This window comes from Semicossyphus pulcher, unplaced genomic scaffold, assembly GCF_022749685.1.
Source record: "Semicossyphus pulcher isolate SPU_LCO1_2020_fin unplaced genomic scaffold, fSemPul1.0.p SCAF_12, whole genome shotgun sequence".
Lineage (NCBI taxonomy): Eukaryota > Metazoa > Chordata > Actinopteri > Labriformes > Labridae > Semicossyphus > Semicossyphus pulcher.
Window position 1 is genome coordinate 7,645,278 of NW_027211626.1, and position 19,321 is coordinate 7,664,598.

Below are 19,321 nucleotides of genomic sequence, written 5' to 3' on the forward strand. Positions count from 1 at the left end.
GCTCGGTTTGGGTCACTATGAATTCCACCAGCTTGTTGCCTGTGGGGGATGGAGATGTGGTTGATAATGACGCTGAAGAAATATTGGAAACAGAAAACAAATGAGCTTTCAGTCGCTAAAATGCTCTTTAACGCTGATAGACACAGATGAGTCGGATCATGATAATATTCACTAGAAAATATTATCAGTTTAAATATTACATTTCATCTACCATCACCCTCCTTATCATAGACTTCATTTCCCACCGCTACTGCCATCATTATCATCCCCATCAACAGCCTCTTCATTGGCCTCATCCTGCACAGCCCTCAGTGCGCCCGCGTGCGCCTCCTGTCCTTTAAATTCATTATTTCTCTCGCATTTTTTTCACTCCATCTTAACGCGGAAGTCAGTGACGCACCACCACACACAGCTGCTCAGCGGGGGAAAATGCAATAAACAAAACGTCGTCATTCGGTGCCAAACACAGCGGTGAGTGTCTGCTTTTTTTCTGTTACTTGGAATATGGAGCGACATTATGGTCCATTGCTGCTGTATGCGTCTGTCCACACTGAGGCTCCTCTGTCTCTGCTGCGCCTCGCGCTTTATTAAAACCAACCGGAGGCGGCTGACGGTCGGTCGGTCGGACTGACGGACGTCTGGACTGTGCTGGGATGTGAATGTGTGAGAATTTGCTTCTTTTTTTCTAAATCGCTGAGACGGTTCCTGGAGACGGTCACCGTAGCCTGTTGTGATTAAAGGTATGAAAATTCAGCTTAATGCCAGCGGCTGGTGCGCTCTGCAGCAAAAATTAGCAACGCGTTTGTATCAGTTAAAATGCCTGCTGTTTTTAATGAATTTATGTCTATGTGTTGCTCGTTCACCTTTTGTTTGTGACTCAAGATGACACGTAATCTTGAATATGTCCGAGCAAGCCTTTGTTAGTTTCCTGAAGCTTCTGTAACGTTCAGTTAGTGGAATGAGACGGGACAGCAGGTCAGGAAAATATAATTTATTGCATTCCTACACAGTGATGCATCATGTATTTGAATATATTTCCATCATTTGTACAGTAATGCTTGTGTTCCCATCTTAATTTGAATAAATCAGTGGTCACAGCGCGATATATCAGCGGGTATGTCCCCTTTGAGTTCCCATACTGGATCAATATCGATTTGGATAACAGTCAAATTTGCATAGTGGACTCTACATTTATTGTGATTTCAGCAGCCTTTCAGCCCCCTCACAGTTCCTTTGCTACTATGTATGGTCACATCTAGTGAGGACTCCTGGTCTGAGGTGCTCTGTCCGGCTGGATGTCCTCTTATTATGAGCCAAGAGGAGCGCCCTACTGTAGCTGCCCTGCTTCCACAAGCTACAGCTTTTTTCCACAGTGGCTAGTTTTATATTCTAGCTTGACATCAGCAATTTTGCGCCTAAATGAAACTGTAAAATCCTTTCTTCTTCTCGTAAATGTTTTTTTTACTCTGTTCTACTTCCAGACACAATAATCAGTTAGTAAGAGTGGCTCTCACATTACACTCTGTCTTACATTGGCTGCAGGTTAAGCTTTCCTCAGTGTGCCACCTTAAGCTCTGCTCTGGCTGTGTGCTGTGATACCTGCAGCATAGTGCATGCATGTGCATTGCAATTGCAGCTTGTTAACCCCTTTTTAAAATAACCTTGAAAATGTCATCATATGCAATTATTAAAGCTTGTAACAGAAGAACTATAAGGCCAGAATGCATGGGGGAGGAGGAACTAGGGTTTACACACAGCCTGTGCAACATAAGCTCAAACATGAAGGAAAAATAATGTGTCTCTCACTTTCAATATTCAGCTTTAAGTTAATTAACGAGGTGTGTTACAATGATTAACCTAATTCCAAGACATTATGCTCACAGTTAAGGCAACCTTGTTGTTGTAATTAAGTTTTATGTACATTTTATCCCAGATTTGGTCCTTGACAATCCAGTGGAATGTAACAGGTTAAATATTTCCAAAAGAAGAAACAAGATGTAGCAAAGCCCTCTTGTATACTTTAGAGCTCCCTGCGATCGCTTCAACTGTGCGGATGCCTGCTGTGGTATTTATCTTTTTCCTTGGGAGGGCAAACCCTTCACTTGTCGTCATTCCAAGGTAACAAGTCTTGGCGTCGTGTCAAAGTCAGCTACTTGTAATACCTCCTCTGTGGTGATGCAGACTTCAGCGTGGTGTTCAGCTATTGCCAGGCACAGAACCAGCTGTGTGTGTGTGTGCTACATCACTGCAGCCTTTGGTTATGTCTTTGCCAACGTTTTGAAATACTGAGGTCTTGTTGCGATAAGAAGCCTCATTGTCCCGTTTGTATCTGTGGAGCGTGCATGCATAAACTTGCAGATAACACAATGCTTATTCTCTCTGCGTGTTGTGCTGCTGTGTAACTAATTCCGCCTCGTCACATGGGATTACCGCATATAGATTGGCTTCTTCTGCACACAAACACTGTTTAAGTTTCAGGCACAGTGGAGTGTTTGAACAATGGCGACGGATGGTGGCCTTTTTGGAGGCGAGCAGTCGAAACTCTAATCTCGGTTTCATTGGAACAAAAGAAAAACTTGACTGAAGTAATTGGGGACACTTTTGATCTGAAGTAGCAGAAAAAAAATGTCAAAAAGAGAAGTCAGACTTTTATTCATGAGCTGCTTTCAACCTGTCAAAGTTTTCCAGTTGAGTGCGCAGATATTTTATATTATTAGCTAAATTACAGTAATGATATCAAATGTTCAGACTCGGATCACAGCAGGCTGTCACAAGCAGGAAACGATACCGAGTGACTTTCACACTTTGCTGTCTGCTTAGTCTCCTCGTCAAGATGGGAAGAAAGCTGCTTTATTCAGGTGTCTTTCTTCTGTTTGACAAAAGCATTTACTGCGCTCGCACAAATCCTCTCATATGACCGTCATCGAGTGTGGGTCTCATTAGAGGCCCAACGATGTATTATTATTCTGAGTCATGATGGGACTTTTTTGCAAATTTAAACATCGTGCTATTTGCTTTGCTGTGGGATAACATTTATTTCAAGTTCTAAAATGTTTTGGCAAATTATTTCCCCATCTGTCAACATTTATTTTATCTGATATGATGACGTTTGCAGTCTGGTTCATCATTGTTTTGTATAAAAATAGATTGTCAAGCAGACAGACTGACCAACGTGGTCACAACAACCATAAATGTTGCATGGAACTGAAACAGTCCAGTTAGTGGAACGCAAATGTGTGAGCGCTTCTGTACTGTTGCAGGGATTTTGTACATTGCAGCTTGAAGCAGAATTTGCTGGTTATTTTATTATTAACTTATAAATCATTAAATGGGCTTGCTTCAAACAAACCCTTAGACCTTTTAAAACCTCATATTTCATCGAGGACACTGACCAGTTGCTTCTGGCGGTCCCAAGGTCAAGGCTGAAGCTCGGAGGTGACCGAGCTTTCTCAGTTGCAGCTCTGGAACGCTCTTCCTCCACATGTCCGGCTATCCCCCACCCGAGCCTGTGTTTAAATCAGACCTTGGCTTTTGTCCTGTTGTCTTTGAATTGGTGTTTAATTGTGTTGTTTTTTATGTTTGATTGTACAGCACTTTGGTCAACGTTTGTGAATACATTTGGATTGGATTTGGATATTGATACAGCGGTATCAATAGCAACCAGATACACACCTGGGATGCTGTCCGGTATCGATTTTCTCCCCACACCTACACATCACACTCATAAAGCAGTCTGTTCCTCTCCCTCTGCTTTCCTCTTCCTCTGTGATAGGCCGACTGCGTGCCCTCTGACAAAGAGGGATTTCGCTGGTATCAACGAGCATCCTGCCGTTATGAGAAATCTCATCTTTTCCAGACACCGAGCTGTCCGAGCTGTCGGCGTGCTCTGAAGTCGTCTGTCGTCCTGACAGGACCGACTGCGCGGAGAGATGAGAAAGTAAAGCCGTGATTATGATTCCAAACAGGAGGAAGAGGGAGACTGAGACTGTCTGTGAAGCAGCGAGAACAGCCAGCAAAGGGGCCTGAAGTCTTAATGGACTGAGCCTTTGTGTGCCTGCAAATTAACTCATACTTTCTGTCTGGAGAGATACGTTCTTAGAGAAGTAATTGGAGGGCGGAAAGAATGGCATCAAAAGTATCTGAAGGCTGCGATAGTAGCTTTCTGACAATTAACTGCAGTCATTGTTTGACACAATGTGATGTGATGGTGAAATGTGCCTCCCACATATTTTACAGTATGGGACAGAGGAAGGGTTTGACAGCTGCTATTGTGCTTTTCTATAGAGGTTTCAATCAAATTCAATTTAAGAAATGCCAGGAGCATTCTGACTTGTAGAAGGGTTTCAGAATAAAAGGGTTTTTCATTCGGGTTCACCATCTTTGCTGTGGCTTTTCAGTTTATTCCGACTGCAGCTAAGCTAGAGTCCGGATCCAGCATGGAGAATGAAACATTTTATTTGTGGTCAGCTTTTAGTTTTGTACGTGAGGCTGCAGCTTGTGATTATTTCCATCATCGATTAATCTGCTATTTTCTCCACTAATTGTTTGGTCTACAAACTTTCAGACAGCAGAGGTAGATATAGGGCTGTCATGGTAACCGCATGACCGCAATATCTCGATTATGTGACGCAGGGTGGACCCAGCTACTACTGCTGCTTTAATAGGCATCCAGACATCCAGTGATGTTTTGAGGTACGTTGCCGACGAGGCTCGTGATATGCTTGTCTAGCCGCTACAGCAACAACTAGCCCGTCACCACGGATTTAATTTCAACAGTTAAGGATACAAACTTTGTAGTGGTTGATGAAGTCACGTTTCCACCGCTCATGCTGTGTTCGCGCATGTCGATGATGTTTTTACCGTCTCGGGGACGCGCTGTAGTCAAAGGGACCGTATCTTTTCAATGGATGTTCTCATATTTTGCATGGGTTTCACATGGGGTGTTTATTGTTCACAGTGAAAAAGTGAAAACTGCATAATTCCGTGTTTTTCCATAATGACCTTTTTGAAAAAGGTCGCCTCTGAAACGGGCCGTTCAGAACAGCTGCAGGGATCCACGTAGAACCTTACTTTCGCTGAAATCGACCAATCGTCGTTCACCGTCATTCCCCTCAGGCTGCCTTCTTGCTCTAGCTTGTAGTCAAGATTTCAACTTACCATTCTGATACCTCCTGGTGATTCTGGCTCGTACATATAAGGCTGAATAACCGATCCTAGAGCAGCCATGTTTTCTACAACTTTGGAGCGACAGAGCAGTGCGGCCCCTCCCTCATGTGGGATCGCACACGTGGGGGAGGGGCTACGTGGTCACTCCAAATACTGTCACCCAATCGTGGCTAAAGTCTGACCGTTGAATGGCAAAACGGCTTGTTCGTTTCAGAAGGAAGGAGAGGCTCCAAAAATTAAAAAATTAGAATAATAGAATATTGATTGCATAGCTAAAATATGTCCCCTTTAAATAAAGGTTTCCCAGAACCCAAAGTGACATACTCAAATGTCTTGTTTTCTCCGACAAACGGTCTGAAGATATTATATTTCACCAAAAAGAAAGGACGAAAGAAAACTGCAACTCTACCACTTTGCTGATCAGTTAATGAAGTAATTGACTGGCTTGTCTCAGCCGTACCCTTTTAAAATAACGAATTGATTAGAAAAAAAAAAGCTAAATCTTGAACATGCATTGATTTTGTGTGAGCATCTCTCTCAGTCTCTCTTACACACATCAACACATTTCCCTTTTTGCTCTGTTTCCTGTAAATCAGGATGTGATCAAATACCAGTTAACCACGCCTCATGTGTAATTAACAGCAGGGGCCTCGCCCTTATTGATTTAAATTGAACCTGTTTCATCATGGCACCTGCAGGTTCGGCTGTGACTCACACTGCATCCCTGTTTACCTCTGCGTCCACACCCTGCTGCTTAAACCTGTAAAATAATATTGATTGCATTTTGCAAAGAGGCAGGAACTGGACCCAGCCAACAAAAAATCCATCTCTTTACCCGTCCTGCCCTCTTTACAGGAGTATGTGAATGTGTTCTCCAACATGTAGATTCCCCTGGACTCCTATAAGTAAAGTGAAGCCATGATGAAGGCGGTTATTACCTCTCTTTATGGACCTCCAGCTTAGCAAGTCGTACTTTTTTAATTGCACTTCAGCTGAACTAATTAAAAGTATATTAAGAGTATCACCACCATATGGCAGCTGTAATTGTACCACAAGGTTTCTCGTGTTGTGCAGACTCTGTGCATCTGTCCTGTGGTTATCTGATCCTTGTCTATAATCGCATGAATACGTCCCCTGCTCCTCCTGTTGTATCAGCACGGCTCGGCTGTAATGTAATAACATCTTAAAGGTATCATATGCTGTCGTTTCCCTCCACTTCCCGGGCACTAACTCAATCCTGACCTGCCCTGCTACTGTGTCCCAGGTCTGTGTCTGTAGGGAATAGCGTATTGATCCAATGTAATGACTTCCTCCCGTGGATGATGTCATACACCCCTGTGAATTAGGCCTCACTAGAGTAATGCTAATAGCAGTAGTTAAAAAGCACAAGTTACAGGACAGCAGGACAGTGTTTATATTGATCCTAAGTCTCCGCTCGTGCCGTATGTGTGTGTGTTGCACGGGTGCAGTGAAATCATAACGTACGGCATGAAAGAAGGAGCGGAGGGTGGTGGTGGTGGTGGTGGTGGGGGGGTTCTGGACAGCTGCTATACATCAGGCGAGCAGAGGTGCTGGCTCAGCTGAATGTGCTGTTGGATGGCACTGCAGCAGGTAGCAGGCTATGGTTGATGATGTCATTAGGGCTTTCACAGTCTCTCAAGGTTTCTGTCTGTAAGTGGCAACACATCAAGAGGAGCGTGGTACAATTGTGTGAGTTACTGTAGCATGATACAACACACACATTTGCATATACAGTGACTTAATAAGATAATAACATTTGATCCTTTTTGTGGGTTTATATCTGCATCAACAGTCCAAGTAATACTTCACTGTTCTGTGCTTACCTGCTGCTCTTCCAGGAGAGCTTCAGCGCTCCTTTGCAGAGATTTTTAAAGAGTGGGTAAAATGTTTCACACTTTAAGACATATATATAATGTTACAGTGTTGGCAGTCCATAGTAAACGTGGGTGAAGTTTCAGATCTGTTGGTAAAAGTATGTTGGAGTAATCCCCAGGCGTCTCAGCTCAGTCTGCAGGCTGCTGTGAACGCCAGGTTTCACACAGTTTGTTCTACACGCTGCACTTTGTGATGTCACAAAGTGCAAAGTGACACTTTGTGATGTGCAAAGTGCAGCCGCAGCAGGCTTCGGAGATCTGGCCAATCAGAAGAAAGCGGGCTTGTAGGGTTGGGGTTTCTTAAAGAGACAGAGCTGACTTGAGTCGTTTCAGGCAGAGGCTGTATGAGGGCCTGCACGGAGCAAAATATGAAGCTTGAAATTAGCATAATACCCCACCTTTAAAGACTCTTCAGCTCCACAGAAGAAATCAAACACATTTATGTGATGATGATCAGCCCTAAAACTCACATACGAATATAATCTCGGCATTATTGCTGCTGCAAGTATCAGAAATGAGAGCCACTTGCTTTTACTTGCTGATTACATGTTCATTTCTTACGCCACTGTAGCTGCAGGAAAGCAATGCGTCTTTTTCTATATCAGGACTGCAAAAAAACAAAAACTCTCAAAATGTAAACGTAATCTGTGCTTGTAAACTCATGTTGCATGTGTATCTATGGCTGTGTGCAAAGAAGGTACCAGGTTTGGTGTTGCTGCTCTGCCCCATGATCCCATAAATATCCTCCAGCTGCAGGCTATTTGGGATTAAATGTGACTTTGATTTGGACGAGTGCAGACTAGCAAATCTTTTAAGGGCGGGGGGCTGCAAACACCATTCACTTATTTGATGGTGAGCAGTCCTAAAACTCACATGTGAATATGATCCAGACATTATTGCTGCTGCACGTATGTGTCAGAAATAAGAGCCACTTGCTTTTATTGTGATTACATGTTCATTTCTTATGCCGGATTGTAGCTGCAGGAAAGCAACGTGTCTTACTTTGTTTTTTTATATATCAGGGCTGCAAAAAAAGTTGTGAACAGGTGTGATTTTCAAACATGCCCCAAAATGTAAACGTGAATCTGTACTTGTAAATTCCAGTTTGTGTCTGTAGCTGTGACTGCCTGCAAAAAAGAGGTTCCAGGTTTGGTGTTGCTGCTCTGCCTCGTGATCCCATAAATATCCTCCAACTGCAGGCTATTGCGGCAGGGATTAAATAAGACTTTGATTTGGACATGTGCAGACAAAAAAATCTGTTGATGAGTAGATCTGGTTGAGGTTAATATTCAAATTCGCAAACACTGCTCTTGTAAAAACCACTTCACTTATTCCGCAATGATCCGTCCCAAAACTCGCAAAGGACTACAAACGACTGTTCCCTGAACCCCACCCACAAATGAATGCTCAGTCATAGCTGAACATCTCTAACTCCAGCTCATGGACCTTACACGTGACTTAGCTTAACTTCCGCCACTTTGTCGACATCTGTGTGAAACAAAGGGACATTTTGTTACAATTACAACACATTTCTCGTCTGCCAATCTGCTGCTGTTCTCATTTTAAACTACATCTGTTGGATAGTCGCGGCAGCAGTTACTTAGGCGGGTGGAGAGAGGTTGAGACCTGACTGCTAAGGCGTATGACTCATATCCGTTCATCGCCCATCAAACAGAAGCAAATGATAAGAAAGTGTGGAAATTAGGAAACAAATTCTCTTTGAGCTCTGCATTAAGAACAGAGACTCTGTTGACTGTGAATATAAATATAATACATAATCTCTTCATTTGCAGTGTGACCACAGTTTTCCCATCTTCTCTATAAAGACACATTTATGCACAGTGCTTACATGGCAAGACATCAAACGATATTTGATGTGATTATTAAAAGCTATGTGACTTTAAGGAATCAATCAAGAGAACTGAGAAACATGCAGACTTTTTATATTGTTATTCTAATGAAGGAAAATCAGTTAAATTACCTCTGCTTGTGGAGGGTTTATTATTCCTACCATCACGTTTCACTTGTAAGCGCAAACTTAAATCAACCTCCCGTTAACTTCCTACTCCTTAAAACTGATGCACTCCTCTGCACGCTGCTTTAAATCAATAGGAACTATTTTTTTTGGAGCATATCTTCTTAAATAAGCCATCCGAAAGCCAGTCAGCCGTTAGTTTGCAGAATCTTTTATGATAGGTAATCCATCATGCTTCCTATTTCTGTCAAAGCTTTATTGACGCACCAGCTAATCTAATGTGTCCTTCAGTGCATTCATGTGGTAAAGACAGCCTGACAAATGTCTAAGAATCCATGTCCAGAATAATCATCATAATTTAAACAGTTTTGAAACAATAAAGTTCACACTCTGATTAAGAGAATGTAACTCTTATGTGCGATGTAATTTATTGTTTTACCCAAACAATTTTATACTCTGTGCAAGCTGAGATTAACAAACTAATGCCATTTGAAAACTCTTCTGCAAACTGATTATCTGTGACCTTTCCCTGTAAATGCATTTCTTTTCTTTCCTTTTTTTTGTTGCAACTGTCAGTCTCGCTGATATTATGCAGCAGCGACCCGTCCGCTCGACGTCTCATGAAAGCTTCTATATTTGCAGCAGTGTTTTGTTGAGACTAACTGGAGGAAAAACTGGGTAATTAGCCCCAGCAGCAGGAGCAGCAGCGTCTGTGACTGGGCGGACACAGAGAAGAGTTTACATGTCATTACATTTTATGCTCTCGCTGTCGTGCAGTTTTTTGGGAAGTGCTGTTTTTTGGGACATAAAGAACCCAACTTTTACGTCTAATTTAATCCAGTGTTAGATTTTTTGCCTTTATTCGATATGCTGATATTTTGCAACGATTTTGCCGATTACCGATTTCGATACCGATATATTAGGAACATGTTTTTCTCCACCTAATTGCAGAGAACATCAAGTCTCCCCTGTAGTGAAATTGATATCATGCCTACTAGGGATGCACGATATTATCGGCTCGTTATCGGCCGATATTGGCTTAAAAATGAACTATCGGATATCGGCCAACACGCCGATATCCGATATAATTAACCAATAAAATAATGGGCTGCTGCATACTTGATTAAATGCCCGACCTCGGCGCAATGTCCCTGGCGCGAAGAAGACCTGCGCGGCGCAGCGTGATGACGTCATGTGTGTCTACCTGCAGCAGAGAGTTAGAAGCCAAAATGTCCGTGGTGTGGACGTTTTTCAAAGTGTCCGAAATAGATATCAAAACTGCTATTTGCAATGACTGCTCAGCTTCGGTGATGCGAAGAGGAGCCAAGGCAAAGTCTTTCAACACTCCAAACTTGATTAAGAATCTCAAGACCCGTCACCCCGACCGTTGTAACAAATGTGATAAGAGTATCACCATTATACTGTACGCTAATTCCAATACAGAAGAGAGTTGATGATCTCTGCAATTAGGTGTGCGGGAAAACAATATCAGTATCAGTATCGGTAATCGGCTAAATTAGTTGTAAAATATCGGCATATCGGATATCGGCAAAAAATCCAATATCGTGCATCCCTAATGCCTACACTTATTGTAGTGGCCAAAAACTGCCATACCGCAGACATCTTGCACCCTTCTTCATGCTTGACAGAAGAGGCGTGGTGCAGGCAGTGCACATGCCAAGTTAATGTCGTAGCATTACGTCGAGCTTTCTTAGGGAATCGTCGAGCATTTATGCAGAATTAAAGCGTTGTTTTATCGGCGTAAAATATCGGCAGAAAAATGCAGAATATTTCACACTCTTTCTGGTGTTTATTTGTGCTGCCAGAGGAGGTGTGCTACTTGACTTAAGCATATTCATGATTTAAATATCAATAAGTACACCCATGTCAGAGACAGTCCCCTGTTACGGAGACAAAAATATTCCCAGCTCTAAATCTCTGCTGTGCCTCCACTGAGAGCCTTTGATCATTATAATCCAATGCTGAGTGTGTAGCAGTTTATTACTAGGGCTTTAAATAATTAATTCATCCTGTTAGTGCTCGGACAAATTGGCTTTGTGGACATAATGCGATGTTGCAAGTTTGAACTAGTGTTTCAAGCAATAAATGAGTTTGCTTGACAAATATTTATTCAGTTGAGTGACTGGAAGTTGCTTTGTTTGTGCAGCTGTTGAAATGGTGTTGTCATACAGACAGCTGTCATGTCATTGTTCAGGTGAACAGCTGCAAAGATAGCTGGATATTTATAGGCTAATGTGTGCTGTCCAGGGAGGGATTAAGACAGCAGTCGTGTCAGGTGTCACATTATGAGGCTGACATGACACTGCTGTTACCTGTGACAGCTTCATGTTGTTATTATGGTTACATAACCTGCAGCCATTTTATCGTCTCTGCTTGAAGATGTTCTGAGCAGCATTGTATTTGCAGGAGTCAGGCTTGTGTAACCTGTGCACATTGATGGACCCAGCTGTGTGTTTAGTTTTGTCAGCGCGTACAGACTTAAGGGTCTGTTACCTTGTAGGTTTGATTATTCCCATTACAAAGAGATGAGGGGTGCGTGTGGGGGATGCCGCGCAACTTTTGTCGAACCACCCTGACATCGTCATCTTATTACCTTTGATATGTTGCTGCAGGGAAAAAGAGGAGGATAAAGGGCTTAATCATAGACTGTTTATAGACTGTGTATTAATCATGGACTGCATGTAAGCTCACTTGCACACATCCTGGATGGGAGAGCGAGGGATGGACGATAACAACAAAGCGGGTAACTTAAAATATGGGTTTTCTCTTCACTATGGGAATCCGTTTTCTCTGTAGGAAAAGGCCAATCAGAATCCTGACGCTGGGACGACATCAAATCCCGCCGTCGGGCTGTCCTCGAATCATGACGTTGGGATGACGTCGAATCCTGAATTTGGGCCGACATCACAAACTGACGCCGACAAATCCCAACGTTGGGCTGACGTCAAAACCAGATGCTGGGACGACGTCAAATCTCGACGTTGGGCTGTCCTCGAATCATGACGTTGGGATGAAGTCAAATCCCGATGTTGGGATGACGTTGAATCCTGACGTTGGGCTGACGTCAAAACCGGACACTGGGCTGGCGTCATAAATTCACGTTGGTCTGACGTCAAAACCAGATGCTGGATGTCAAATCCCGATGTTGGGTTGACGTCAAATCCCAACCTTGCGTGTCATTGAGGTTAAAAGGGCAGTGTGTAGAGTCTAGCGGCATCTAGCAGTGAGGTTGCAGAAGAACATGGCTGAAAAAACGTGTCAGGCTGCATTAGAGCCTCTGTTTGTTTAGTCCATTCTTGGGCTGAAATGCGTAATATTAGCTTGCAAAGCAAGCTCCGTCTTCCTGTCAGTCACTGTTGAAATAATCCTGTAAGAGACCATCAAAAGGTCAAAACAGAAGTACTTTTGACTGTTGCATAAAATGAGTTGTTTATGCTGCATTTCTGAGAAGTTAAAGTGAGAATTTCAGTGACAGGTTGAGCAAACTCCACGTCACTTTGACTGGAAATTAAAAGAATGAAACAGCTCTTGTAAGGCGGGCCTCTTGGGGAAAGGATGTTGAGGGGAAAGTTGAAGGCAGTTCACTGATTCCTTCAAGCGTCTGGCATCACAGTCTCGACACGTCACCACGCTAAGCCGGGGGAATTGTGTCAAAGTATTTAACTGAACTTCGAGTGGCCCACTTCTGCGCTTCCACGGCCGCCTATTCTGGTAGCGGTACTGAAACTGAAACATGTACTGTAAGTGAATTAGATCCTCCTTTTTCTGTTTAGGAAACTCAGATTTACAGAAGAGAAAGAGGAAGTTTCAGGGTCATTTTGTGCATGTATGCATACGTGCATCTGAAAGAGTGTTTAAAATGTGAAGGTCACTTTAGCACATGTAGGTAAAAACAACATAGTTTTCTTAGATGTGTGCAAGAGGCATCAGATCCTGCATTTTCCCAACGGACATGCATGTTTACCCCAGATTTCTATTCAGAGTTCACTTCCCAAAGCACACAATTAATCACAACCAAACTGGGACTCATTAGCATATAACTGTAGGGGAAGTTAAATCTGTTGGATTCTTTTGATTAGTCTTGCATATAGGGTGAAAATGCAGGGAGACATTCATGAGGCAGAGAAGAAGAAGTCGTAGTAATATTGGTGCAGCTCTGTTTAATAAAAGAGCTCAAAAGCATTATGATAATTTATGCTTGGAAGGTTATGAAAAGTGTTCAAGTAATCACAAGTCTGCAGCACAGGCCTGTGTGTGTGTGTGTGTGTGCTTATTAAATTTATACAATGTCATTGACAGTTAAATTATCTAACAGTTTGTTTGACATTTATCTCAAGTTATGAAGAATTGCAATGCCATATTTGATGTTTCTCTTCGTGTGCGTGGAAGGGAGCTGCAGAAGGTTTTATTGACAATCTGATAATCTGTTTGTGTGTGACTTCTGGCAGGGCTTTAAGTCCAGTGTTTGCTGCCAACAGAGCCATAGAATCTGTGCCGTGATGAAACTAATGCCCCCCCCCTATCTCCCTCGCTTGTACCTTTCAGCAGTACAGGTATATTTGTTCCTCTGTGTAAGGATTTAGAGACGGAGTGATGCATCCCTCGAGGGGAATGTAATCAAAGCAAGTTGTTAAGAATCATGCCGTAGCTGCCAAATGAACCGTGATTACATTTCCGTGGAATAAATGTGTGGAAATAAATGTTTTAGGAATGAGGAACACTGAACAGTCACTTCTTTATTTCACAGTTTTTGTATTATTCTCGCAGAAAGTGTCACATTGGCAAAAAGTCTCGGGTAAAGAGGCAGAAACAACTCCACTCTGTAATGAGGCTTCAGAATGCAGAGATTTAACTCCTGTAGGATCCGAAATATTGTTGTAATTTCTCTTTACCCCCAAATGATTCAGTCCCTCAATGTTTCCGGTATTGTACCTATTTTATAACTCAACAATCCTCTGAGGAAGACACCTTTTTAAAATATAGACTGAAGCTGTTCTTCAGTGATGTGAGGATTGATTGATACACGGCCGAGTTTTTCCGCCTGGTTGCTCATCAGAACCGGCGAGCGGGCTCTCAGCCACATCTCAGGTCTGATCTGACAGCAGGGACACACTGGGGCCTCTTGGCAAACTGAATAACAGCAGAGCTCAGCTGAGCAGAACATGGAGGAGACAGGGCTGTGATTTACCTGCTGCAGGAGCAGAGGAGGGAGGAGCTGCGGAAGAGAACGGCCGAATTCTGCTTCTTTAAAGCAGCTCTGAAGAACTCCATTTTAGTGACAAAAAAAACAGTGATCTGGCGAGTGTTGGCATTTGAGTAAGGACTTGAAAGAACAATGTTTGTTGTTGTTGTTGTTGTCGTCGTCATTATCCTCTTATAATGTTTGAATTGCAAACACTTCTGCAAACAGTGTCTTGTTTATACATCCAGCAGACATGGAGCAACAAATTGCTTCCTAATGCTTCAACTGCTGTTCACTTTGTTTCCTATTTCTACTCTGTATTTATGTTACTGTCATGCACCAATAAGTAATACTTTGGTCTCCACCACCTCCTCAGCTAAAGATCTGTCGTTGTAGGTGTTAAATGTTCTGCTGTGTTGACCTGCTTTGTGGTTCTGGGAAGGAAGTGAACAGTGGGTATATTGGTGCTTGTACAATGCCAACATTGAGTGAAATAATCAAAGCCAAGACGTGTTTTACAGCTGCAATATTCCATCAAATTCAATTTTAGATATGTTGTTTTATATGCATTCCCCAGAATGTTCCCTTACCTGTGCTACTTTATCCCAACTCGACTGATACAGCCTGTTTCCAGACCTCTGATCGCACACATCTACGATTATTTATTTAAATGGGTATTGTTCAATCGTCTTCACGGTCCAAAACACAACTAAATTACCCACAAAGCAGCTCTTCTGCCGAGAGTTAAGAGATTTGTGGATTTTGGTTGTAGCGGCTTATATAGCCTTGAGCTGCTAGCATCATGCAGGGACGAGGGGAGGGCTACAGAGGTGTTATGAGCAAATTTTTTCCTAACCATCAGATTTATTTAAAGATACAATCTCGATGATTAAAATTGTTGTGCTCTTGAGCGCCTCCCACGCGATGATCGGTCATTACAAGAGCACGGTTCCCAATTTAACCAGATGTGCTTTCTTGCTTTCCTTTTCAGACTGTTTGCTTCATCTGAGCATCGAATTTGTTTCTTTTTCTCTGGATTTTCACTTATTTTTGAAGTGAAAAAAAAATCACAAGCGGCGCCCAGTTAGTGACGCATTTTCCATCAGCCAGCAGTGGTTGGTCTGTCAGAGAGGGTAGGCGGAGCTAAGCGGCTGCTTTTCCGCTCTCTGCAAGTGTTGCCAGTAAACAGTAATCTACTATGGCTGAACAAACAAAGAAAAGATAGATGACTACAGATACAACTTCAAAAATATGTGAAAATCCAAAGAAAGAGAAACAAATTTGACGCTCAGATGAAGGCAAACAGTCTAAGAAGGAAAGCGACCGTCAGCGAGGAAACCGTGGACGTCACACATGCAACACTGTCTGGATATAATTGTGCTCCCGCAATTACCGTTTATCGCCATTGGTTGCCGACAAAGAGAACGTAACTGAGATCTTCAAGATAACAACTTTAACTGAATTGCCCTCAGATACTGTTGCCTGTGTTAGTGCAAAACATCCCCCCTTCCAATGAAAGGTCATCAAACACGATCACAATGTCAGGCTGAATGAATACAGTGAAACAAAATGGCAGTTTAGTGTGTTGTGCAAAGAATGAGGAGGGTCACTGAATGTTGATGTCTGTGTCAGACAAACTAAGCTTGTGATGATAATTTTTTAATTTTTAAAACAAGGTTCTGTTATCATAATTATTGCTCTTGTTCTTCACAAACTGTAATTAAAAACTAACACAGTATGATCCTATCACCACAGGGCAATTTCAGTCAGTTAAAATAAAGTAGAGCTATCGTCTTGCTGATAAACCAAGCTGTCTCTCTCTGACTGACTCTTATAACCAGTCTGCAGTGCATCCACGTCTCTCAAGCTCTCGGCCCTCTAACAGCTTTAACTGACCCCCGGAGCTGCTGCCATGGCTACAGGGCGGCATCAGACTCGAACCACAGGAGGCCTGTGATTGGTTCGAGTGCTGCAGGATTTGTAGCTATGAATATTGTTGCTGTGAACTCTTTGACTGGCAGCTGGCCCGGAGGAAAAACACACACACACACATACGGACACAAACAAACAACTGAACAAGGCCTCATCTTCTTCCAGCTTGATTGACAGATTGAGTTTAGCTTCATTACATCCTTTAAATATTCACACTTAAGCGCTGAACTGAGTGTATTTGGTGAAAGTGTAATCCCGGTCGTCCATCCAGCGCATCTCTCGCCCCATTAGTGCAACTCCCCGGCTCAACAAGGACCTCATGCTTGAGATACAATGCCAATTAAGAGTGGAGTGGAGGTTTTTTACTGCAGTTGTTATTCTTTGAGTGCACAGTAACGAGCTCGCTGGTGCAGCAGCGGTCTCTGTTGGGGCTGTTGTGATGGATGTTGTTGGTTGCTTCATCGGACTGCGGGAAAAACATTTGAGAGAACCCACAGCTCTGAAAAAGTAGTGCACAAATACCGTCATGATTTATTTCGCTTATCCTCCTTTTTACTTCGCAACACAGCTTAGGAATGACACAAGACTTCCCGCTTTGTAATTAAAACAAACATTTGTGACTGAAATAAATAAGGAGATCTAATGATGCAACCATGCGGTGGATAACTAACCCATGCTTATTTGCTGCAACTTATTAGCCTCACAAACACGCAAATAAAGACGATTGTGTGCGTTTTCTGTGCATCAAATTGCCCTGTATTCTCCAGTCGTACCTCACTAACTCAACACAGGGTCGCATAATAGCTCGTGATACAGATAGAATTACCAAAAGGGATTACATTACTTCACAGCTCTTGCATTCAAGTCACAAAACGCATCCGACTTTTAACATAATCGAGGCTGATGGCTATGGAAGGAAAGAAACAAGGCGTGCAGACAGCACAGCTCTCAGCCAGGACGTGCAGCTCCAGCAGCATCGTAACAGGCTTTAAAAAAATGCAGGTTCTTTTAAAAATAATGATTAGTCATTGTTTGCATCGCTGACCTCTAGGTGCAGCAAAAGGTCTCTGATGTTAGCGCTTCACTTCCAGAGCTGAGTCGTCAAATATAAATGTTCTTTTTGTTTTTGTCCTCCGGGTGAGCGGGCTTTGTAAATCATTTCAGAACAAACAAACACTCTGTGGCGTTTTCGCTGGCCTGCGAATCAGCAGTAAATGTCAGTCTTGAGTGAGCTCTCCTTCTGTGCACATTTCTTCCCACAGTTTAGTATTGAGTTGCTACTGTATAACCTTAATTAGTTTAGCTCTCTCATCAGGGTTCATGCTGAGACAAATTGAGACAAATTAAAGGAAAGACGCCACAAGCCTTCAGAACAGCTTTAGGAGCAAAGACTGATTTGATTTGGGTCACACTGTTCATCCAAATATTATCAAAATCGCATTACGGTCAAGTACAATATCTGAAATGGTATCACTCCTCTTTGACTACCTATTTACAGGTGCGGATCCAGACTTTTTTGACTGGGGTGGCCCAACTGGGGCACTGACTTATGCAGGGGTGGCATGAAGCAAATGAATAGCATTTAATTAACCCTTCCTTCTGAGCTTAGTTCTTTAAGGACTCAAACAGAAGATGTGGTCAGAGTAACAATTTAAATCACTAAAGGAAATGTGCCTCATTGAAATGGAAAGAAAGCTACGAGCAGCCTGTTGCAACACGGCCCAAATAGTTGATTTTAAGTCCCGCCTCTGACAAGGCAAATAGCCAATCCTGGTTTAGGATTTTGGGGTGGTACTTGGGGTGGCCAATCAGATTTCAAGGCGTGGCTATTTAGCATTTATAAGCATTTAATAAACGGTTTAAAACGCATAAGATAATGTAGTTGTAGGCAGATATTAGGACATTTTTTAAGTGTTAACTACATTTTCAGTCGTTCAGTCGTCTGTTAATACACCAACTAGGGATGCAAAATTTTCTCTAACTGATTACTCGTCCCATTGCTTTAACAATTACTCGGGTAATCGCTTTTTAAATGTTTTTTTTCCCATGCGGTCCAGTCTGCAAAAGTCCGCAATAGAATCAATGCAGAGACGGTCTCCCTTCCCATTACTTGTCCGGTGGTGTGCGACTTAATCAGCAATGGAAACAAGGACTGTCTGCTCGCCACATATGGCAGTTGTTGCCACCTGCAGGAACTTAAGCGCTGGGGTGATTTCCATATCCCTCCAGTATTCAAACCTGAGCTCCAGTGTGCGCGCGTCGCTTCGGCTGGCGAAAGAGCGGTCAGAGAGGACAGCAACGATTGCCCACCTCTGTTCAACAAGGTGGACAAACATTTCATAAACAACACTGGATAAGGCTGTGCTTTGGGAGGGCCGTCCGATCCTGCTTCAGGTGGAGAGCCTGCATCGAGAGGGCGCTGTGGTGAAAAGGCGACTAGCTGCTCCCACGATGCGCTCTCGGTCAGGTGCAGCCTTGATACCATCACTGATGGCCTGCTGGAGCGTGTGGGCCAAGCAGCTGACCGACTCCCTGTATTGCCATGAAAAGTTTTTTTGCCGTTATCAGCCGTGGTTCCACCAGCAGCTTTTAGCTAAGTCTTCACAGGATTCTTCAGCAGCCGGCTGCGTGCGGTTCCTATGACAGCATCGCTGAATTCACAACATTGCCATGGTGATTATTTTTGGCTGATTGTTGGGGTCAGCCCTACACATAGATCTGTGTGTGACTGACTGACTGACTGACTGACGGTACGTTCACAGCCATAGAGAGAGAGAGTTGCAACATCGCAATGGCGGATCATGGAGCATATTGGACCTCCACTGACGCGACTCTCTGCCTATACGGCTCTGGATACTTTGTTCGGGTAGTAGGCGGGGCTGCTCCTCCGCTGCTCCTCCGCTGTTCTCACCTACGTCCACAGTGCGCACCCGCCATGTTGCCAAATGTTTATAGTGCTCATAATTAATAAAAACTGAGACAAACCTAATTGATCTCTGTCCCTCACAGTCTGCTCTCTGTACCTTGAAAAACAGCTGGCTTTCATGAGCTATGTAACCAGACTGTGTTCACTGATTATTGAGATATAAATAAATAAAGAATAATTGGATGCATGAATAAAAATGGAGATTTAAAGTGATTGGTGTTTAC

At 43.0% G+C, this 19,321-nt stretch overlaps 1 protein-coding gene across 2 annotated transcripts in view; it reads left to right on the forward strand.

The window, feature by feature from the left end:
* Positions 1-383: 383 nt before the first annotated feature.
* marchf8 (membrane-associated ring finger (C3HC4) 8) overlaps positions 384-19,321 on the forward strand; it is a 91,771-nt gene continuing 72,833 nt past the window's right edge. For both annotated transcript variants that reach the window (XM_069658477.1, XM_069658478.1), the window contains exon 1: positions 384-471. The gene's annotated coding sequence lies outside the window, so the exon portion shown is untranslated. The remainder of the gene's footprint in view (positions 472-19,321) is intronic.